Below are 18071 nucleotides of genomic sequence, written 5' to 3' on the forward strand. Positions count from 1 at the left end.
CCATTTATTTTTAGGTAAATATATTATACCAGCTTCTTCTGACACACAATAAACAATACAATCACTGTTCTGATCTTTTTCTTCCTCCATTCATTCTAGACGAGCTTCGTCTTCCTCCCCTCCCAACTCCAACTCCCAAAGTGAGATGAGGCCACTCCTTTATACTGGATCCGGGAATACTTCCGGTGCCAGAACATTACCATTCCAGGAAGCACTTCTTGGTCAGGCAAAACCACCTCTCCTGGAAGTATCCGAGAAACCCAATACACAGGTTATGCACAGTTTACCCACATGGCCAAAGGGTACATGCAAAACTCATCCAGACACTGAATGAGTCAAGAATTGAATGTATGCATTTGGGGTCCTGCATTAGCAGGGCTAACCATGAGCAATCAAGGTGCCCATCTCAAATTTCAGTTGTAATTCATGTTTTTTTTTTCTTTTCTTATTCCAGACAAAAACAGGGGAGTCCTCTCCTGCCAGTACCCGAGAAACCCAACTGGGCTGCTGTTCAGATGTACACTTCCCATGCAGCCCTAAGGGTGTCCAAACTATTGCCATGTAAGAAGTGCATTGCTACTTATCATACTGGGGGAAAAATTGGTTTTGGCAGGCAGGCTCATTCCATCCATCCATTACATATTTGTCCTGACTAAATAAGGGACAGGATAAAAATACATCCACGTTATCCTTCATCTAAATCAGAATGCCAGTCCATCCATTTCATCTATCACATATATAACACAAATAAAGCCTTACAGTCTTGTTACATAAGTACTGAATATACGTGCACTGCTAGTGGTCCCTATTGTAAAGTATTTCATTGTTTATTTGTAAGTCTTTTTAATTTCAAACAAAGAGATTGTTAAGATTTGTGGTCCTCCAAGGGACAATACCGCTCCCCAGATCCCAACACAGACAGGCTAAGACTCAAGTTCAACACGGCACATTTTTTATTCTTCAGTGGGGAAGCTTTTTCTTTTGCTCCCCTCTACACAGCACAGTACAAAGCACCAAACAGAAATAAACACAGTCCTTTCTTTTTCTTTCTTTCTCCCTTCTTTGCCTCCACTCCTCCTTGCAAGCTTTGTCCTCCACCACCCAACTCTGGCTCTCTGATTGGTGGTGAGGTGGCTCCTTTTATAGCACACCACAAAGTGTTCCAGGTGTTTCTCTAGGTGTGGCGGAAGAGGTTCCTCCGAGGACCCAGCAGCACCTCAGCACCCCCTGGTGGCACCCACGGAACCCCACAGGGCTGCTCCAACCTACAAGTCCTGGCATGCCCTACAGGAATCTGTGGTGTTGTGGCAAACCAGGTAGACTGCCCTCTAGAATCTTGGGGGAGATAATGTCCCATACATGTTCTCTCCCTCGATCCTTCCACCCGGCTGGCATCCTGGCTGGGTAAGGGTCCTGGACATCCGTTACAGTGCCCCTCCTTCAGATGAGCTCTGTGTGGCAAGGCGTCCTGTTCTGCAAGGGCTACCTTTCTCCAGGACAGGGAATCCAAATAGTCCAGTCCATAGGTCCGTCCTGAAAAAAATGACAGGAACAGAACTGGGAAGTGCTACACCAAAGCCACCATTTGAGGTGTCTTGGGCTTCTGTTGGGACAGCTCCTCCACCCGTGTCCCAGACCATTACATTCATAGCACCGTTTCTCCCCTCCTCGTATCCCCTCCTCCCTGCAGACATAGAAACAAAGGGGAAAGCCCCACCCTGACTCACGCCCATCAGAGGTCAGTTTAGCTCTTCACCCTCGTAACCCTCCACCCTCGTAATGGTCCTGGCCATCCATCACAGGTTTTACATACTAATTAATCACTAAAGGCCATGTTACATTACACAGCTTTTCCAGGGATCTTCAGTCACAAGCTTCATTTACATAATCTAAGCAAATTTTAGGCAGTGATGTAGTCTGACATCTCCTGTGACTCAGTCTGATTTACAACTCACCAAGACAAAATCAACCAGTTTAATTTTGTCTAAGTTGTCGGGGTTATCTCTGCACGTGAGAGAGCTGGAAACAAATGAGCGCTCGCCTGGAAGTACAATTGAACCCCAGCGTTTTGGACCTGACAAATAGATGAGAGGTGTGTCTGTCTGACGTCTCATGTTTTAAATAATGCAACAGTATGGAAAAACAGAGAAAAAAGGGCAGAGATTGATGATGAACTTGCCATACCTGCAAAGCATTTGCTTGGACATTTACTCAGTCAGGCAGCACCTTACTAGTTGTCAGAAAAAAGGGGCAAACTTGCAGTGCTTTGGAAATGTAAAACTTTGCTGGAAAGTCATCATGAAGACATGATCTCTTGAACCAATCTCTTGACACCCCCTGCATTTTTAGTCATGTAATCTGACATCCTCCGGCAGTTAGGTCAGCAACCACAGTGATCAAGTCTGACATCCCCTCCTAGAAGAAGTTGTGTGATGTGAAATCAGCATGCATGTAGGTAGTCCCTATTCTTTTCCTCCGAATAGTATACTTTTTATTTGGATTTTACAATATGAATTAAAAAAATTCATAAGTTTAAAATTAATCAGTAATTACTAAAATATGCCTCCTTAACCAGGGTGAGCCACGGAAAAGTAGCCCTCCTCCGTTGATAGTACGACAAGATGAACGATACAACAGATGCTGAAAGTGATCCCCGTTCACGTCTATGTACCTTTGGGCACGTCGGAGCCGGTTGGCTGATACTGCTTGCAGCTCTTTAACAATGATGCTGCGGACAGTGTTTGTGATGTTTTTTTTGAGTTCATCCAGGGTATGTGGATTGTTAGTGTACACTTTTTAAAATTTCCCTAAAGATAAAAATCGCATGTAGACAGGTCCGGGGAACGTGGTGGCCATAACCCCTTGCTCACAGTTTGCTGCTCTGTAAACAGTTCATGAACCCGTGCCAGTGAGTTGCATGAGGTGTGGCATGTTGCCCCATCTTGTTGGAAAAAGCAGTACATTTTTTCTTCTGGTGTTAGTTGGTCATAAAATTGTTCAAAGATGTCCAGGTAAACCGCGGTATTCACAGGTGATTTGAAGAAAATTGGGCCCACTATTCGTGTTCCTGACACTGTGCACCAAATGCCAATTTTCTGGTTGTGAAGTGACTGCGGCCTCCTCCAAAGAGCCTGGCACCGGTATTGGAGGTGGACTACTTTTCCGTGGCTCACTGTGTATTAATTTCCTTTCAAACAGCTGATTTCAACATTCCTATCCATTCTTACTTGTGCTTAATTTATTCTTTGTTTAGGTGCCTCTCCTCCACCACATGCACTTTTTTTTCAAAAAATGAGGTGGGTGTACTTCTACTCCATGTTAGTAAATTATGAAATGTTTCTCCCACACCTCTCTTGTTAGTCACTCGTTTTTTTAATTAAGTCACATATAGACTTTTAATTAAAAGGATAATCAATCAGCCTTTATTTGATATAAAGCCTTTAGCAGCATGAACCATCACAGTGCACTTTTCAGAGCAATAGATATGTTACAATGTTACCTAAAGAAAAATTTATTAAGCTGTTGCTTTGATCCAGCTTGTTACAACATTGCGCAAAGCTAACACCTTTATTTAAACTGATCATTTTAGCAGTATGATCATTAGAACATAACATTTGGTGATGTGAAACTTTAGTTCAATTGAGTTTGTTCTCATGTTAAAACAAAATCTTGTAGAAATTCTTTAAAAAGCATCTCTGGTTTAATTTGCTATATTATATGTGGCACAGTGGCAAAATAATTCTTAGAAACTCAATCTTAGATACTAACTAAAAAACAATCTAACCTGTACTATTATGCTATAAAAATTCATATGTGCATTTTGCTTTTTCACCTTTTGTAGAATACTACATTGTTAAAGTGAAATGCTTCCTAACTTTATACACAAGAAAATGCTAAATAAAACAATTTGCTTGCTATAGCATACTTAGTTATTAAAAGCAAATCTCCATTATTTATTCATTCATATTTCCAACAGATTTATGCCAGACAGTAATCAAACTTAGAAGGAGTACCAGTCCATCTCATGGCACACTCAATCATTCACCCCAGACCAGTGCAGAGGTACTAATTGACCTAGCTGGTATGTTCTTGGGATGTAGGAGGAAGCAACTCCATCAAGTTTACCCCTTATGTAGGAAGTAAAGCTTAGTAATGAATGTTTTCAAATCTGCTGGCTCTCTGACATTGTTATTACAGATGCTTTGAGAAACAGTTTGACACACTTCCACAATACTGTACACTTTACTGGATAATTTGTCTTTCATGACTTTCTTAACTTTACTGATACTCCCCAGCATATCCACATATATGGAACACAAATTAAATAATTTGTCAAACACTCTTCTTTCAGTTGAAATCCTTTGGTAAATTATTTGTACTGGCATGTGCTCTGATAAAAAGCTCTCCAGAAATGGCACCTGCTGTTTCAAACACTACACCATACAGTATTTAATTAACAACTTCATATAAACTCCTCCGACACCAAAAAGATAAAATTGACTAAAATATGATCATAATGCTAGCTGCCCTGACATTTTAGGAATGAGATTGTGGTAATGCATGATTTCATTTTACATTAGATAACTCACAGAATTATCACATTGCTGCATTTTTCAGGCTCAGAACTGGACTACAAGATAAAAAAAAGGGAATTAAGGTATTAGCTTGGTCAGTGCCAGTTAAGTATTGACATTGGATGAGTTTACACTGCGTTGGGTCTTGATCGACAGCTACCTTGTAAAAGGTTAATGATTCAGAAATGTTGCAGGGGGTTTAGGTACTGTTATGAAGCAGAGACTCTGAAATTGTTGTAAGTGACAAAAAAAACAGGAGATAATATGGTGAAGTAGAATCATAGAAGAACCAGGCAAAATGTCAAAACTGGACGACCAAAAATAGCGTGAGCAACCAAAGTATAGGGGCATATCAAGAATCAAAGATAAATTTGAAAAATAAATCCACAACCATAATAGATGTAGTACATGGTCTATTTAAAATTAGAAACTATTCAGCTATTCAGGTCCCTAACCCCGTCAGTCCACTTGATATTCAACTCTGGAACCCCATTTCCTGGAGTCAAAAATCTTATGAACCTCAAACTCCTGATGCCTCTCAATAATAACCGGAGGATGTGGAGAAGGTGGGGGAGAGAATCTACAAGTGTGAAGTGGCTTATGCTGGGCAACATGAAAAGATGAAGCGCTAACTAATATGCTGACTGGAGAAACTCTCCAGAGAACTGAAAATGGTCCAATAAATCTTGAATACAACTTACACAATGAAAGTTTACAGTAGGCTGTATGTTATAGCTCAAAAGCAAAACCTTTTGACTCACCTGAAACATGGGAGGAACACATTGGCACCTGTGCCAACTTTGCCAGTTGTGGCATGATGAAGATAAAAGATTGGACAGTGCAGGTAGTGGAGATGTTTTAGTACTACACCTCAAAATTTGTGGCATAAACACAAATTGACATTCAACAGGAGACATTCCCAGACAGAAATTCGACAGCACCTTATGGGAAAATTCAACATAAGGCAAGAAATAAGCCCATTCAGACTGAAATAAATTAACAGAGTTGAAAAATAATTCAAAAACCATAGCAGACCAAACACTTGGCCTATGGAAATTAGAAACTAACCACCACTAATTATTTTGTTATCCAAGTGAAGGTTAATTTTGACTTACACTGTGGCCATACTTACACTGGAGGCAATGAAAAAAACATTTTTAAGTCATTCATAAATGGTCAAAACCCACACAAACAATATGTATCATGATATGTGCATTGTTACAGTCACTGTTGAGTGTAGTCCTCAAATCTGGCACAATCCAATTCTCTTACAATATGATTCACCTCAATCAAGACCTCATGTGAGCCTCTAATGTGAAAAAGTAACATAAGAACTGTGTATGTAATGAGATGCATTTGCAAAGCTGACATTTTAGCTCCCAGGTGATTCCCTTCTCTTTCTAAATACACATCCTGCCTTCGCCTCGGTGTGCAGGTGTGCGATATTCTGTTTTGTTTTAATTTGAGAGTACCAGAAATGCAAAGAAGGACTAAATAGCTGAAAAGTGTTGCCAGGATTGGTATACAGAGATACATTATATTATGATATTTAGAAACTCCCGAGGCAGTGTACAGAAAAGATATGGGAGATGGAATCATGAGGACAAAGTCTTGCATAGGCAGGAAGTCAAAAACAAGGGAGTAAGTCAGTATAATCGATGATCTAAAATTAATGTGTAAAGAGAGAAATAAAGTGAAAAGAAACAAAGCAAATGCTCAGACACTAAGATCTGATTGTAAGCACCTTTAAGTTTCTACAGTACAGTACAATACAATACAATACAATATTTTTTGTATAGCCCAAAATCACACAAAGAGTGCCCAAATGGGCTTTAACAAGCTATGTCTTTTGACAGCCCCCCCTCTCTAAGAAGACAAGCAAAAACTCCCCAAAAAAAACTCTTGTAGGTAAAAAAAATGGGAGAAACCTTGGGAAAAGCAATTCAGAGAGTGACCAATTTCCAGGTAGGTTGGGTGTGCAATGGGTGCCAAAAAAATGGGGTACTGTATATACTCTCGTATAAGTTGGGTCTTGAAACCCAAAAAATCATTCATTAAATCAGACCCCGACTTATACACCCGTTCAAAAATGTGATGCTTAATTTTTTTTTTTACATCTTCTTGCCTCCTCCAGTCTCGCATCAGTTTCTCAGACACATCGAATTTTGTTGCAGCAATTTCTTTCGCTACTTCAACGACATTTGATTTAAAACCAGCTTCATATTTTCTTCTGACCGAATGCTCCATTGTAGATTAGGGATGCTCTTACGATAAAGGTGATTGAGGGTGTGAGATACAAAAAACACAAATCAGCACAAACTTTGCTTTGGAATAGTTTGGGTATTACTGTGTGGTCACGTAGGCTCTATAGAGAGAGAGAGAGAGGGGTTAGGAGCACACGCTAATACAGCGCATTGCTGCACCCTCATAGAATAAAAAGGCAGTGTGCTCTGTGATTACTCTCTCAGGTGGGCAATAGCATATCATAATCTCTTGAACCAATAGCGTGAGTTTTCCGCATTCGACTTATGCGACTGACATTATAAAACACCAGAAATTATACTGTAAAATCAAGTCCCGACTTATCCGTGAGAGAACTTATCCGCAAGTATATATGGTAAATACAATACAAAACACAGAACAGAACACAAGATGTACAAAAGAAGTTTAGAAAGGGATCCAATAATCATACAGTATACTTTCAAACCACACTGCCATCTTTTAAAACGTTTGTTTGAGGACATAATGGATAGCGATGCTGGTGATTATGTAGCCAGTGACTTGTGTCATAGTAATAAACAACATGCATATGGCCATGAAAATAAAAACACAAAAAGGCAGTGACTGGAACAAAACAATGAATAACTGAAAAGTCCCAAAGGGAAATAATTTGAGAATAACTATACATTAAGCCAAAATGCAAAAACTAAAATAACAAATCAGAAGGTTAAATTCAGATATGAGCCAAATTCAAAACTTATACGTGACAATTTATTTGATTATTAGATATTGTTTTTTGATTATGCTAATGTTTAAACACCTGCTTAATGTGTGCAGACTTACATACAGTGCATATAAAAAGTTTTCACATCTCTTGGAAGTTTATAAAATGTTATTATTGTACAACATTGAAACAGCAGAGGATTTAATGTGACTGATTTGACACGTATCAACAGAAAAAGAGTCCTTAAAGTCAAAAAGTTAAAACAGATCTCTGCTTTTTAGTAAATAATTCAAATAAAGATATCCACCTCAAAATATCATCTATATTAGTAGATGAAAAATATACCCTCTCTTTACTAATTAAGTACCTTTTGTTCATGCTGCAGAAAATTGTAAGAAATGGTGTCATTATATCAGGACAAAAGTATAGTTGTTTATTATTTTCCATGAGTTAAGTCAAGTCAAGTGGCTTTATTGTCATACCATGCATACACAGTATTGCAGCATACAGTGGGACGAAAAAATGTTCCCCAGGATTGTGGTGCAACATATACAGAAAAATAGGATGAGTACAAGGCAAGTGAAGAACTATACTATAAGTAAGTAGGTAAGTAAGTAAGTAAGTAAGTAAGTAAGTAAGTAAGTAAGTAAGTAAGTAAGTAAGTAAGTAAGTAAGTAAGTAAGTAAGTAAGTAAGTAAATAAACAGAAAATGAGTCTTTTTCTTCTGTAGCAATTCCTATTTCAAATAGTAATAATACACTGAAATAAATAGAAATAAATAACTAATAAAAACTAATAACAAAAAAGCAGTAGTAACAAATGTAACAATTGTACTATATATAAATAAACTGATACAGATCCGAGGGGGGTGGGGAATCACAATGTCTGGACAACCAAGGGGTAGAAACTGTTTCAGAACCTGGCAGAACTAGTTCAGATGCTACATAAACCTTCTTCCAGATGAAAGTGTGATAAAGAGTCCATTGGATGGGCGTGAGCAGTCCTCTACAATACTGTAGCCTTTGTGGATACAGCGCTTAATAAAGATGTCTTTAATGGAGAGCAGAGCGGTCCCAATAATTATTGTAGGACCTTGCAGTCAGAGATACTGTAGTTTCCACATAAGATGGTGATGCAGTTGTTTAGAATACTCTCAATTGCACTGCTGTATAATGTGGTGAGAATGGAGGGAGTTAGGCTTGCCTTCTTCAACCATCAAAAGAAAATGAAGACATTATTGCGGCTTCTTGGCTATGGAGGTGGTGTGAGTTGATGAAGTAAGGTCAGCTGCCTGGTGCACACCAGGGAATTTGATGCTCTTGACCAGTTCCCCCAAAAAGCCCTCAGTATGCATTGGGATGTGAACAGCATGAGGCTACATGAAGTCAATAATTATCCACATTAAGAGACACGTTGTTGAACTCGCACAGTCTGCCAATCATTAAATTTCAATTCTGTAAGTTGACTCATCCCCATTGCTGATGGGACCTACCACTGTTGTTTCATCAGCAAACTTAATGATGGTGTTAGAGCTGTACACAGTTGCACAGTCGAGAGTCACCAGAGTAAAAATAAGTAGACAGAGTATGCAGCCCTGGGAGTTGCAAGTTTTTAGCGTGATGGTGCGGGAGATGATGTTTCCATTGTGGACTGTCTGGGGTCTCTCTGTCAGAAATACCAGTTGCATGGTGTTGCAGCCTAGAGGTTTTAACTTCTGTTCAGCATTCAACACCATCGTTCCTCAGAAGCTCATAGTGAAATCTATGAACAGCATTCTAGCATAAGTGTCTCTTTTGCCCAGATGGTACAGGGCCACATTAAAAGAAGATGATATGGCATCCTTAGTGGAACGGTTTGGGCCATGTGTTGAGTGAAGTTAAGATTTCAGATAGTCCAAAACTAGCTTCTCAAAGCATTTTTCGCTGACAGATGGACTGTGCTTATAGGGCAATTGTAATCTAGGCAAGAGACAGAGGACTTCTTTGGTATGGGTGTGATGTGGTGGTTTTATAACACTTAGGGAGTACTGTCTGCCTCAGGGAAATGTTGAAATTGTCTGTAAAGATATCCTTCATCTGGGTTGCACATTCCCTGAGCACTCATACAGGTATGTTGTCTGGTCCAGCAAATTTGCATGGGTTCAACATTCAACAAAGATCTTCTCACATCATCTGTTGACAAACATAGTACCTATTCCTTGTGAGGAGGATGGACTTCCTTGCAGGTATTTCGCTCAGGGCATCAATGCAGGTGTAGAAGTTATTTAGAATATGTGGCAAGGGAGGAATCGCAACTGCAGGCAGGTGGAGTGCTGTTATACGAGGACATAACATTGGTAAACGCAGAGAATTTACATATTTCATTGTAATGTACACACTGCTGTCTAAGATAGATAAAATGCTGACATATGATACTGAACCACATCTGCATGCCCACATAAGAAGAGTGCACTCTGGATCATATGCTCTCAGTAGGCATTAATCCATATGCATACTGTTTGGACTGCAAATATACTTAATAACCAGAGTGTATTATTAAAACTATTTCATTTTACACTGATATAGTAACTTATTTCTAATAATCTGTTTCATGACTTTATAGTTAGAGTTTAATAAAAAAAAAAATCATGGATAGCTTAGAGTTGAATATAAGTGTAATACATCACAAGATAATAAACACTAGGAACATTTAAAAGGGAACTCTGGAGCTGAAGCCGTGCCAGATATCAATGACATAGTGCACGTTAAGGGCCGATGGAATGCTCTACCCGCTAGATCAATGACTGTCAGAAAAATTTTGAAATATGCCTGAACACACCTTGTGTGTCTCTCTGTAAGGAAATGGCAAGAGACAGAAACATATTACATCCCACTTAAACATCTTTCCCTGCTGGCTATTTACATTTCAGCCATAAAGAATAACAGAGTTCAGTGAACTGAGGCAAAAAAAAAAACACTCCTTCTGATTTTGGAAATGCTTTGTTTCTTTTCCTCTGCCATTGCATCACAGCTGTCAGCAGAAAATTTCTAGGGCACCAAAGTTAAACAAATCATATTGTTAAAGATGATCTCCTGCATTCAACACTTTGCTTTGAGAGATAGAAGAGTTTTTAAAACAAGACTTATAATGCACCTTAAACTCATTAGCTGTTATTCAAAGTTAAATTACATAAAAAATGTTTCATTTACTAGCTTATGCTAACATATCACCATATATAATGATAACGCTAAAACTCTATGCATTAAAGAATTAAAATATTAAAATGATCATTTTTGATTAGACACAAAATAGTAGGTCTCAAAGATGCAAAATCATATTTTGATTATGACACGAGTTAAAAAAAGAAATTACACAACATTAAATTCATGTTGTTTCTTATGTGGGTATATAAGTAGTGGATGACTCTGCTAACCAGGAGACTGTTAAAATAATGGTCTGGTTACCCAACCTGGTGTTTGTATGCTCTCCCCATGTCTTCACAGGCTTTTTCTCTTTATACTCTTGCTTTCCTTATACACAATATTAATTACCTTTGTGAGAAACCTTGAGAGCATTTATTTTATTATTTATGGTACTAATAACATTATTGTGAACATAAGAATTACTTATGAATGCTTTGAAATCACTTTGTTTTGTTATCTACTCACTCACCATAATGACAAAACCCCAGATATGATGTATCATTTACAGTAACTTGTCTTAATGTTTGGTTATACAAGACATCAATCTTTTTGGGTTTCCCCCTATTTTTGGCCCTCTAGATCCAAAGAAAACTTATTTTTAGGGCATTTCTAGACCACCCTTATGATAAAGAGTAAACCAATTGGTGTGTCCTAATCCTAAGAACCTCAACCGACCCTAGAAGTTCAACCCTAATGGAATTTGAGGAGTCAAAGTTACTCCTTTTCACAAATCTTTGAAAAAAACAGGTACTGGTAATATAGAAATGTGGAATGCCGCGTCATGCTATTTCAAGGTTTATGATCACGAATATGATATTTTTAATATTTGATTCTTTACTAGTGGTCCTAGCCCTCTAAGAACCACTCTCAGAAGGTTAAAAATGACAAATTTCAAACATAATTTTGCTATTTATTGCTTTCGACTGTTTCGAGGTTAGTGGTTACAAACATAATGTTATTTTTGTTTTTTCAAAATTCACCTGGGATTTTACCTTCTAATGACAAATGTCTATTACAAACAAGAATATTTCAACTTTAAACATTTGAACCGCACATTTTAATATTCCAAATACTGGATGCATCTATTCTTGTGATTCTTGTTTATTATGTACTACCTCATGAAATAAATTGCATTTCTTATGAACATCAACACATTAGGGCGGCTTATTCTAATTCAGACTTTTTTAAAAATGTTTTTTCATTTTATCATTAGTTTGGTGATGTAACTTTTGTCAGGTTTACAGCAGTTCCCCAATTATATTCTTTTTTGTATTTATAATCTTGTATTTAGTTATATTTATCCATCCATCCATTTTCCAACCCGCTGAATCCGAACACAGGGTCACGGGGGTCTGCTGGAGCCAATCCCAGCCAACACAGGGCACAAGGCAGGTACCAATCCCGGGCAGGGTGCCAACCCACCGCAGGACACACACAAACACACCCATACACCAAGCACACACTAGAGCCAATTCAGAATCGCCAATCCACCTAACCTGCATGTCTTTGGACTGTGGGAGGAAACCGGAGCGCCCGGAGGAAACCCACGGAGAACATGCAAATTCCACGCAGGGAGGACCCGGGAAGCGAACCCAGGTCCCCAGGTCTCCCAACTGCGAGGCAGCAGTGCAGCACAGTGATTAGTAATTCTGCCTCACAGCTCAGATCCCAGTTTTGGCCACTGTAATCAGTCCTGCATATTTGGCAGGTGCATCCCTAGCCCTCAGAGGCATTGCACCATTATGATACACTGAAAGCTAGTTTAGTTCCTTCTTGTTAACTAAGTTCAGTGAAGTTCCTGAACATGTCTCAGATTTTGCCAAACTTGTGGCAAAGTGAACTCCATGGGGTTTGCTTATCATTAGTATTCATGTTTTCAGATGCTATTAGGTTACATGTTATATGCTAACATTTGTTCCAGCTTAAATACATATTTCAAACATGTGTGCCTGAGAAAAATATTTTAAAGCCTAAATGCCTTATTTTTCAGTGGTTACTTTAAAATCTGTGACTGGGATGGTGCATGATTCTTTGCCTGGCATGAAGGCTGCCATGCAGAATGGCCAAGAAGAAAGGTAGGCTGCACCTTGCCTTTTCCAGGAGTGAATATGCTGGTGTCCTGGCACGGTTGGACAGAAGGTACTTACCTGGCCAGGAGGCCATTGTAATGGAGGAACAGGGGGAGAAGACCTAGTGGCTCCCCCGACACTCTAGGTGGCAGCATCCCTGGGCTATTGCATCCATATGGACACATGTAGTGCTCGCTGGGAGCTGTAGTCCTGTAAAACAGCCCTGTTGGGTTCCGTGGGGTTCATCAGGGGTTGCTGCAGGAATTTGTGATCCTTACTTTGTGGGGTTTCCACCTGACCCGAAAGTGCTTCTTACGAGCAATGCCCTGTCACCAGAAGAACTCCCAGATCTGAGATAAAAGAAGCTGCTCTGCCTCACCCTGGAAGAGTGGAGAAGAAAGAATGAGAAGAAATTAGAGAAGAAGCCTTATTTGCACCTGGGACTACTGTTTGTAGAGCTGTGTCTGGAGTTTAGGGTGTTGCAACGCCCCTTACAGGCCACAAATCATAAGTAAATTATAATACTTTAATATGTTTTCAAATACCACATATTGATATACAGTGGATATATTTAAAGGCAGCACCTTAGTTTGCTCAGCCTTGGCACTTGCAGTGTAATATTTGTTATCTGATTTTCAAATGTTTTATTTATCACAGCATCACAGTGCTGATTTTGATTGGCTTTACCTTAAAACTCAATTTTCCATTTTCGAAAACTCATATTTTAAAATTTTTTAGTTAGAAAAGTATAGTGGACTGAAATTTTGACAGGAAGCAAAGTGTTTTTAGAAAAGCTCATCACCTCTGCAGCTTCACGAGTGTACCCATTCAAAGAAAATATAAAAGAACATTGAAAATGAATTAATTCATGTGTTCATTACACCCACAAATGCTAGAGGTGGACTTTTTTTTTTGTGAAACATCAAAAACATCAAACCACCAGATGCTTCCCTCAACTAAAATGTTACCTCCCTTCCAAACAAGCTTTTAATGTCACTGGCTCAGCAAACTCCTCAGTCCTTGTTTCTGTTTAGGCGCCTGTCTCCACTTCCTTGAGCTACACCTTCAATATCCTTCCTCTAGCAAACACAGGCTTCCACATTTCACTGTCACATCTAAAAATGGAAGGAATCCTTGTTTTGTTTTGTTTTTTTGTTTTTTTTTAAGTAAGAATGAAGTATAAAATGCATTGAATATCTTTCTCCATTATTTTATAGAATGGGTTCTCTTTCTTTGGAATTTTGTGGATTCTGGTATGGCTGACGTTTCATTACTTATCACTGAAGGTATTTTAAAATGTGCAAAATGTTTTAGAAGAAAAAATTGGTCATACACGCTTTTAATTTTTATACCTTTCCTATGCTTTTAAAATGTACGGAAAGAATGCTGCTAAATATCATGTGTCCTTTTGAGGGAAGGCTCTTTAAAAAGAGAATTATTGATTGAAAATTCTTCAGCCTTCAAGACTCTTTAGACTAATATTTTTTCAAGAGACCAGAAACATTCCACAGGATGTAAAAAAACCGTTTCCATTTGCAGACCTTTGGCCCCCTCCCTAATCTTTATAAAACTGTGGCTTCTGCTATGCAGTTGATTAAGTCACTGCCTTATTTAATATGGCTCCAGTGAGGGAGTCTTTACAAACTCTTCTAGTGTACAAGTGTATAGGAGGCGTCACACCCTCGTAGCAAAAGTTTGCATAGTCTCTTGGACTAACACATTTGTCCTTTAGCTATGAAGACTTCATCTTTGCCATTCTTTGTGGGGGCAGTGAAGTGCGAGCTGTCTGAATATGCTAAAATTGTGTTTTAGGATATAGGGCTTGCGATGGAGTGTAAACATATATGATAACTCATCATTGCCTGGTAATGCCATGTTGTGTCTATTAAAACCCTTTGCCATTCTGAAAAATATGATGTCAAGGTCAAGCAACTCTAATTAATAATTGACATATGTGCAACTGTAATATACTCAAGTCTTTTCAGAAAATATATTAAGAATATTATTTTGAATCAACTTGTGTGGGATTATTTTGACATTCATTTTTGAATACATTGATGATGTACAAATGACAATTCATCCACTAATGTCTTTTTCTGTAAACAGGCTGTAGTTAATACATGGTGTAGTACTAAGTGCTGAAATGTCTCTAATAACATGGCAACACTTATATTGGCTATAACATTTTGTAAAGTAATTTCCCCTGCATGCATAACTTCTTTGTAACTCGGAAATGTTACCATGTTCATGCTACATATGTACAGTAAACTTCCTTCTATATGTTTGCATTAGGGTGGAGTGGTTAGTCTACGTCCTCACAATTTCAGGTGACTGAAATGAGGCAATAATGAAAAAATACGCAACACGTTGCAGATAATATCCTTTAAAATGGGAGCTTAGAATTGAACTCAATGGGCATATGGGTTCCAGACATGAAGGGGTGAGTGCAGGAGGGCAATTAACGGAAGTGATGTCAGTGGTGGAATGGCTGTCAATCTTCCATTTGCAGTTACAGGAACAACGAAGGCATTAAAAGACAGTGCCAAACCCCGGTTCGTTGGGTAATAACTATCACAAGAGCTCTTGAGCTGTCTGCCACGCGCACTTGCATGACAGGAGTTAGAAAGCTCTCCTGGTGTCTGCAGGAGTTTTTCCCTAGTTGTTCTATTTTTTCTTCCCACATCCCAAAGACCACATCTGGTCAGTTGGTAAGTCTATATAGATATGGAGCTAATGATAAATTCAGATTCTCTGTGCTTCAAAACATCTACAAGCGAATTCTTAACATCAGAAAAAATGTATCTCTATAGCAAAATTTTTTAGTGTCATAGAGCCCCTAGGAGAGCTGTTATTCAAGAAATAATTTCTTAGAGCACTTTAACCTGGATGGACCTGGGGTTTAGGAAGGCATGTGCGACACCAAACGTATTTCCAGGGATGGCTCTAAAGTTAGTCAAGGCTGATCCCTGCCAGAACCACAGTGAGTTTGGAGTGGGAGGTGAGCAAGGAGAAAAATTCACCTGGCATGGAGGTGAAATAGACAGGAAGGAGTCACAAAATATGGTGTTGTGCTTGAGCTACCCCACCAATCCCAAATCATCCCAGCAGGACAGTTTCATTTTGTTTTCTTTTTGAAGTTTTATATTATCCTCATGTATTTTAATTTAAGTAAAAATTTTTTTTTATAATTTTGTACACTTTCAGTGCATTCTGTGAGGTGAATTGGTGCTATGGTCATCCTCCAATTTATGTATAACTATATCTAAATTCTTTAGCTTTACATTCTCTGTTAAAATCAAGGCTGCTGAAGGCTGGAACCTCCACTGGTCATATCATGCACAATTTGGGAAATCCATCACAAGCCCACTGACTCATACTGGCAGCAATTTAGACTTAGTAATTACTGCATGTGCATATCTTTGGAATTTGTGAATTAAAATGGAGTACCTGAAGCAAAACATGTACAAACATGGTGAAAAACGTGTGCACTCCACACAAAGAATGACCAAACTCAAGATTGGAATGCAGCACACTAGATTCACGAGACAGCAGCTCTGTTCACTAGGCCACCATGCTGGAAATATATACACATATACTTATCAGGAGTCTGCACAAAATGGTAACACTTTAGTTTAGGTACTGCAAAAACGCATCTACTGTTCATTTACTATTCTGTAACAAGACCTTAAATAAGGGTTTTTTTGGTCTTCATAACACTTATACAACATTGGTAAAATAGGTTATTCATCTCTGCAATGTGACCAACTAACAAAACCACACTTTGGAGAGTTCTGAGGTTGCTTAGCTCTTGATATTACATATTTAGTATAAAATCCACGAATCCTTCATATTAAGAAGTAATTTTACCATCATACTATAATTTTACCATGCCATACTACACAGACATGAATAAACTATCTACTGATGCTTTATAAGTGTTATGAAGGCCAAAAAAAGGCTTTGTTAAGGTCTTGTTACATAAGAGTAAATTAGTAATACAATGCAATTTTGCAGTACCCAAAATAAAGGTTTACCATTTATAATTGAAATATCAGTGTTTGTTGATAAAAGACTGAATGTAAGATGAAGCATGTAAGAATATTTAAATGGAGAATATGTGAAAAAAATGTCTGATTTGATTTTTCTGTGTGTGCATGCTTATGAAATAAGTCTACTTGCAGAGCTGGGGTGGAGAATGTGTGCCCAGTGCAGGAGTGTTTTTATCTTTTAATTGCATATATCATGTTTCTTTATGTGTTTCATTTATACTTTTTAATACTTACCGTATATACTCACGTTTAAGTTCTCCCACAGATAAGTCGGGGCTTGATTTTACTGTATAATTTCCGATATTTTATAATGTCGTCATATAAGTCAAACACGGAAAACTCACATTATTGGTACAAGAGATTATAATATGCTAACGGCCACTTGATAGAGTAACCATGGAGCACACTGCCTTTTTTTACTATGTATTGTGCCTACGTGACCACACGGTAATACCTGAACTATTCTGAAGAGACGTTTCCACTGTTTTGTGTTTTTTGTATTTCACACCCTCATACACCTTTATCGTAAGAGCATCCCTTATCTACGATGGAGTGTTAGATCAGTTGAAAATATGAAGCTGCTTTTAAATTAAAAGTCATTGAAGTGGCGAAAGAAATTGGTAACTGCGCTACTGCAACAAAATTCGATGTGTCTGAGAAACAGATGTGAGATTGGAGGAGGCAAGAAGATGTAAAAAAAAAAAAATTAAGTGTCACATTTTTGAACGGGCGTATAAGTCGGGGTCTGATTTTATGATCGAATTTTCGGGTTTCAAGACCCGAGATATATGCCAAGATATCTGCCACAGATATATGTGAGTATATACAGTAATTGCAAAAGAAAATTTGATATTAAAGAAATGTAGAATTTAAAAAATACTATATATGTGGCATTTTCTATTTGCTTGTACTTTGTAGATATACTGTTAAACAAATGAAAGTAACAACAATCAAAAAGTCTGAACAACAGAAAGCCAGCCAGTTAAGGGTGTTCATAATAAATGTATCGATTTACTTCATGAGGTAGAAGTACATAATAAATAAGAATAGTTGTGTCAGATATTTGAAATATTAAAATGTGTGCTTCAATTTAAATGTTGAAATATTCTCACCTGTAATAGAAATCTGTCATTTTTCATCCTCTGCTAGAGGTCCATAGACTGCCTACTTCCATAGTAAATGATCAAAAAATAACACATCATATTCATGATTAATTCTCAAGAAATAGTTGATACCCCAGATGTTTATGTTTG

At 38.1% G+C, this 18071-nt stretch overlaps 1 protein-coding gene across 1 annotated transcript in view; it reads left to right on the forward strand.

The window, feature by feature from the left end:
- Positions 1–18071, forward strand: part of dlc1 (DLC1 Rho GTPase activating protein) — a 445543-nt gene that overhangs the window by 130721 nt on the left and 296751 nt on the right. The window lies entirely within an intron of this gene.

The sequence above is a fragment of the Erpetoichthys calabaricus genome, chromosome 5 (assembly GCF_900747795.2).
Source record: "Erpetoichthys calabaricus chromosome 5, fErpCal1.3, whole genome shotgun sequence".
Taxonomy (NCBI): Eukaryota; Metazoa; Chordata; class Cladistia; order Polypteriformes; family Polypteridae; genus Erpetoichthys; species Erpetoichthys calabaricus.